This window comes from Vigna umbellata, chromosome 5 (genome assembly GCF_029865625.1).
Source record: "Vigna umbellata cultivar VRB3 chromosome 5, Vumbellata_1.0, whole genome shotgun sequence".
Lineage (NCBI taxonomy): Eukaryota > Viridiplantae > Streptophyta > Magnoliopsida > Fabales > Fabaceae > Vigna > Vigna umbellata.
In genome coordinates this window covers 40,691,550-40,698,452 of record NC_142169.1, presented here as the reverse complement: position 1 = coordinate 40,698,452, position 6,903 = coordinate 40,691,550, and the positions used below count along the sequence as shown (strand labels likewise).

The window sequence follows — 6,903 nt, the reverse complement described above, 5'->3', positions numbered from 1 at the left end:
TTAATTTCTCACTCCACTCAATCATTCAATCCCTATCATGCAACTAAAGCAGAATCAAAACAAATAACAAAGATAAAATGAATCAACTAGGTTGCCTCCCAAGTAGTGCTTGTTTAACGTCACGAGCCTGACCCAAAATCCACCAACACCCATCAGTAGGTGTAACAAACATGTTTAATAAACCTGGTATCCTTCAGTGGATACTTAACCACCTAGCATCCATCAGTAGATGCTATAACCAAAAATTTCAACATAAAAATACTGTCCAAAGGTTATAAAATTACATCAAAATCAACAATAAAATACGAATTAATGTTCTGAAATCACTGGGGTGCCTCCCAGAAAGCGCTCTTTTAACGTCATTAGCTTGATCTAATAAAGTTCAGGTTCCATCTTCCATGTTGGTGTTCATCTTTTTATCATCACACCAACTCATCAGCTGCTTCTGGTCCACCTCCTTAATTCTTCTTGAATGTGGAGATTCAATTTCTAGCAATCCATCCTCTTTATAGTCTTTCACGACCCACAACCTGTTTTTGAATCTCACATGTTTACCAAGTTTGGGTTGTGTTTGCATCAAGTCATCATGAATCGTCCTTCCTTTGCCATCTTTTTCTTCTTCCCTAACCTGAAATAAGAAACAATTTTTACCTTTAAAGCCCGACTTTGCATCTTTAGGACTAGTCATGAGTACATCTTGACATGTAGCTTTATGACTAGCCTCTTCCTTTTTCATCTGCTGCTCTTCTTTGAAGACATCAACAACCACCCTTTCTTCGTGGTCTTGAAGCACCACTATTCCTTCATCTACATCAATGATGACCTTAGCCATTTTCATAAATGGTCTTCCAAGAATAATTGGTACCCTTTCATCCTCCATTTTTATCACCACAAAGTCCACCAAGAATTGTAGTTGGCCTATACAAACCATAACATCTTCTGCCATACCATAAGGATTCATTGAAGATCCATCCGCTATTAGCAAAGTCATGTTTGTTGGCTTGATGTCAAATTCACCAATTTGCTCAAGTAAAGATAAAGGCATTAAATTGACACTTGACCCTAAATCAAGTAGGGCTTTCTTTACCTTTTTCCTCCCTATGACGCAAGGAATGGTGAAACTTCCTGGATCTTTCACTTTTGGAGGGAATGATCTCTTCTTAGCAGCTTTGCACTCATCAATCTCCTCCTCTATATATCTTTTTCTTTTGGAGATTTGATTCATATGATTTACCTAAGCTGAAAATTGTTGCCATGCTTCATTCACAAGTAGATCAACATCCATTTGATTGAAAATATCTGTACAAAGCCCCTCTTGTCTCTCTTTCTCTATTCTCTCATAATCTGTTGGAAAAGGAAGAATATTTTCAATTTTTTTCTCTTTTTTCTCATCCTCTCCTTTTCTTTCTTCTTTTCCCTCTACTCTCTCTTCTTTTTCTTCTCTTCTCTCTAACTCAACTTTTTCAACATTCACACTCATTAAAACCTTACACTCTTCCTTAGGGTTAACTTCAATATTAAACCCAAAACTCTTATCAGGCATATCTTCCAACTTCTTAGATATTTGACCGACTTGAATCTCCAAGTTTCTAATAGACGATTCAGTGCTCTTTTGAGTGGAAATAGTTACCTGCATAAATTATTGAAGAGTTTCTTCCAACTTTGTATGTTTTTCATTGAGTGTAGACACTTGCTGCCATAGTATTGGTTGTTGTTGTGGCCTATTAAATTGTCCTGATTCCCCAGCTTGTCCAGATTGTCCTTGACCTTGACCCATGCTTGGGTGAGGTTTCCACCCTTGGTTGAAATTACCTTGGCGGTACGAAAATTGATTGGCCATGAAATTTACATCTTCAAGGGCCTCCACTGGAAAAACGCATTGACCGTTGATATGGTCACCACCACATAGTTCACACATTTGTTGTTGAACTTGCGCAACAGTCTTTAATTCCTTTGGCAATTGAGCAAGTGTCTTTGTTAGATTCTCCAACTGTTGAGTTATAATCTTATTCTGAGCAAGCAAGGCATCATTTGATTGTAATTGTAGAACCCCTTTCTGTTGAATAGGGGTTCCTCTTTCACTGTGCAACTCATTGTCATTAGTAGCCATATTTTCTATCAGCTCAGTTGCTTCCTCTAGAGTCTTCCATTTAATATTACCTCCTGCTGAGGCATCTAGCATCAACTTGGTTTGTGAACCAAGACCTCCAAGGAAAAGTAAGAATACTGCTGCTTCATCAAAGCCATGCGTGGGAGTTTTTCTCAACAAACTTTTATAACGATCCCATGCTTGACCTAATGTCTCTTCCATGCCTTGTTTGAAAGAAGATATCTCTTGCTTCCCTTTATTAACTTTAGATTGTGGGAGGTATTTGTTTAAAAACTTTGCAATCACAGCTTCCCACTCTGTAAAGCTTTCTTCTGGAAAAGAGTTTAACCATAACTTAGTGTTGCCTCCCAATGAGAAAGGAAACAAGCTAAGCTTGATTGCTTCATCCGGCACCCCATTTATCTTCATTGTGTTACAAATTTCATTAAAAGTAGTGAGATGCTCATATGGACTTTCATGTGATAGCCCATTGAATTGATTACTCTTTACCAGTTATATCAATGTTGGTTTCACCTCCATGTTTGCAGCATTAACCCTCGGCCTTGCTATACTGTTAAAATGTTGAGGGCCAACCATAGTGGTGTAATCTACAAGAGTTCGTCTACCATTATTCTCCTCTGCCATATTTTCAGTGCTTTGGTTAGACCTTTGTGGTGAAGGTTGTAAGAGTGTTTCTGGAGGAGGGAAAAGTTCTCTAGATGTACGAATTCTTCTCCTCCGTCTACTCCCGTCCAAACCTTCAAGAAGAGGTTCTGAATTTTTCTTGGTTCTAGTGTGAATTGCTTCCTGCATACACAAGAAAACAAGTTCCTAGACATAATTGTTAGTACAAAAAGATAAAGAAGATAAAAAAAAAGATAGAAGATAGAAAGATAAAAAGATAAAACAAATAAAATTAGAAATACAAAAGCATAAAAACAAAAATAAAAGGAAAAATAAAATAAAAATAAAAGAATAAAAATATACAAATCAAGTCAAAGTTAATCAAAAATCACATAAATAGAATAGTTCAACCACGAGTCCCCGACAATGGCGCCAAAAACTTGATGAACAAATCTTTAATCCCCGAAAACGGAGTCAAGAACTTGTTAGACCCTCGGCAAGTGTAACCGAATCGTATCAAGTAAGAAACCTGGTAAGACCAAGTATCGTTCTCCCAAAGGACTCATGGCCTAGATAGTTGTGTGGTTTATTGATTAGCTAAGACTTGTAAAACCAATTGATTAAGATTTAAATGCAAGTACTGAAAAGTAAATATGTATGCATGGATTGATCAATGGTAAGAAGAAACAAAAACACGTGAATTGAAATATGTGGATGATTATGTTGTTGGGGTTTATCAATTTCATCCTTATCTACTCAAATGTATTCAGGAATTCATCTTTTTTCATTAGTTGTTAATGCCACTTTCTAAATTACCTTAAACCCGATGTCTCGGTGAAGAAAGCCTAATCATAATCACTAGTTTACAATGTCTTGTCTCCCTAGCAATTAATCATGCATCATAGTGAATAGAAGCTTAAAGGAAACCAACCATCATACTCCTCTTTCTAGGTTTATACTACTATTGGGAGAGATTCCCCAGATCTAGATTTCCCCGTATGGGTCCATATCGACAAAATCAATGATCATGACATCGAATGAGTTAAAAAATGCATGCTTTGAGCAAAGAGGAAAACCCCTAACAATTAATGAAAGAAAGCATGTATCTTAAAGAAGATTTTGAAGAACAAATTCCATACATGATAGTTGCAAAAGGATTACATTGATTCCTGATGGATAAATTTATGATCACCAAAATATGATGTCACAAACTTGTTTTACAATCGGCAAGTATGACCGAATCGTTCAAGTAATAAACTTGGTAAGACCAAGTATCATTCTCCCAAAGGACTCACGGCCTAGTTTAGTTGTGTGGTTTGTTGATTAGCTAAGACTTAAGAACGAAATAATTGAGGTTTAATATGCAAAACAGAAAATAAACATGTATGCATGAGGTTTTGATCAATGGCAAAAGCAAAAGACAAGCACTTTCAATGAAATATATATATGAATATGTTGTTGGGGGTCAATTTCATCTTATCCACTCTCATATATTTTAGGAATTCAACATTCAATTCATCATTGTTAATGTCACTCTCTAAAGTACCTTTCAAGAAGGCTTCTCCCTAATTACGTGTTCATACAATTCCTAGCATTCCTAATAATTAGTTCATCAAGTGCAGGAGCTTAACGACAACCAATATAATATTGGGAGTAATTCCCCGGATCTAGACTTCCCCGTACGTTCCCGTATCGACAAAATAAATAATCATGCATTGAATGAGTTAAACAAAGAAAGCATTAAGCAAAGAGGAAAAATCCTAACTAATGATGAAAGAAAGCATAAATCTTAGATTAAGATGCAAGCACAAATTCCATATATGAGAGCTTCAAAAGATTACATTGATTCCCCAACAAACATACAAGGTTTAGTTCACCATATTCATGGTGAACCTAGATGAACAATAATGAAAGAATGAAGGATAAAACCCTAGAAAGGTGAAGAGGTAGCCTGAGCATCCAAGATCCTCCTTCAAAGGGGTGGAAGAGAGAGTGTTTGCTTCGTTTCTGCCAAAGATACAAACCCTAGGACGTCCTAAAGCTTATATACTATTCTAAAATTACAAAAAATCTAGGTCCAAGCCCATAAGTGTGCCGCTCAGCGGTAAAGTGCCGCTCAGCGGTAAGTGCGTGAGTAGTTTCTTCCCCTCAGCGGCCATTTTGCCCCTCAGCGGTCCTTCCGTGAGCTCCTGAGTGCCGCTCAGCGGTAAACTGCCGCTGAGCGGTACTTGCGACTTCTCCTTTTGCACTTTTTGATGTCTTTTCTGATTCCATCTCTCTCCTTCTTCACTTCTTTCACTAAATTCACCTTAAAACCCGCACAAAAACACTGAAATCAAGCATAAACCTGTCCAGCTCTCTTATTTATGAAAATATGAAGAAAAGTATGATTTCAAGCTAGTTTCTAAGTATAAAGGTTGCTTTTAGTGTCAATTTTAAGCATGAAAATAACAGTTTTTCAACTGTTATCACAACCCCAAACTTAAAACTTTGCTTGTCCTCAAGCAAACAAGATGTAACTCAATCTTCAACCAATTCATATGATGGTTCACTCATTCAAAAATTCTCTTTTTCAAGATAAGTAACAACTTCACTCAAACTTATGACCAAGAGTTCAATCAAGATGTGCACATGCTTTGGTGTTCACAAAGTCATTTAAATTCCATCAAATGTTATTTTTCATGAATGATTAATCAATTAAGCATGGATGTTCATGTGCTTATGGAATGTTTCCTCACTAGGTAAAGTGTTTCACTCAACACACAAGTGTATAAGAGGTAAAGTGTTTCACTCATTCACTCCACTATCACAATTTTACATGAATCAACTTTGCTTTTCATTTTACCACAATAAAAACATTCACAAGCATGCATCATCACAAGGACTTTTCAATGGCTTATAATGTGGCTGGGCTAACAAGAAAATTGGTTTTTCTGGATCACAAAATCCTTGAGTTAAGAGAATCATAATCAACACAATCATTCTTATTTTTCCCAACTTGGCTTTTGCATTTGCATTGAGCTTTGCTTCTTTTTTTCTTTTCTTTTCTTTTTCTTTGCATATTCTTACTTTTTAGCTATTAGCTCAATGCTTTTCCTTTCTCATGTTTTCCCAATAACCCCAAACTTGAACATTTAACAATACAACACAAGATCTTCTACTTAACTCAAGGTAAAGATTTTCAATCAAGGGTTTTCAGTGTATGTTCAAGGCTAAGGGTTCAAAGGATAGAACACAAAGTGTTCTCTTTTAGTGGGCTAACTTTATGAATTTGGCCAATAAAAAAGGTTCCAACAAACGGCCTTGATCATATGATGCAAAACAAGCAATTGATTCAATCATAGAAAACCTGGGCAAAGTCATTCATGCTTTCAAAGTAATAGCATTTAACAATAACAACTCTGGAGCTCAAAACCTCACATATAAGCTCATTCACATTTGACATACACATCCTGCTTAATTTCACAATCACAATCATAATATCCTGCATTTGTTCACAAAGCTTGTGAATCACCTGTATAAGCATTTTAATGTGCACATAATCTCAACATCAATCAATCAATAAGCATCATCAAGCATTACTTATCAAACAATCACAGTTAATAGCAAACCATCATAACAAACCAGGTGTTCAATAGAGTACATCAAACCCTAATCTAAAAACAAAAACAGATAAGTTCAGAAAACTTAAACCAACAAACGCATAAGCATATGATAACATTCATCAGTAAATGCTATCTCAGCTCCTCATCAATCTGAGCTGTCCTCTGTATCTTCCTCTTCCTCCTCATCTTCATCATCTTCAAATGCATCATCATCATCAGCTTCATCTTCTTCCATCTCTCTAACTGAAGCTTCAGCTCCTCCTCCATGCACTGGTTCCTCTGGCCAAGCTACCACATTATGGAATTCATCCATAGTCCACCTGTGGGCTGGAGGTGTATCATACATTCCCACAATCATCTCAGCAATAGCCACCTGCCCTCTGTGAATGGACTGCAACTGAGCACCTATAAGAGACATATACATGTCCCTCATCTGGAATGGTTCTGCTTCATGTGTCTCAGCAGATGTCTGGCTCTGTGCTGGCCCTCTCTCTCTACGAGCACAGCGTGGTGGAACTGGCTGAGCTGCTTCCTCACCTCCACAGTACTGTCTGTAATAAGCCTCATCAATAGCTTTTCTTGGCC

At 36.9% G+C, this 6,903-nt stretch overlaps 1 pseudogene; it reads right to left on the bottom strand.

Annotated features, from left to right (window-relative positions):
* Nucleotides 1-382: 382 nt before the first annotated feature.
* On the bottom strand, nt 383-1,543 carry LOC124841898 (uncharacterized; annotated as a pseudogene).
* Between the last annotated feature and the right edge of the window lie 5,360 nt (nt 1,544-6,903).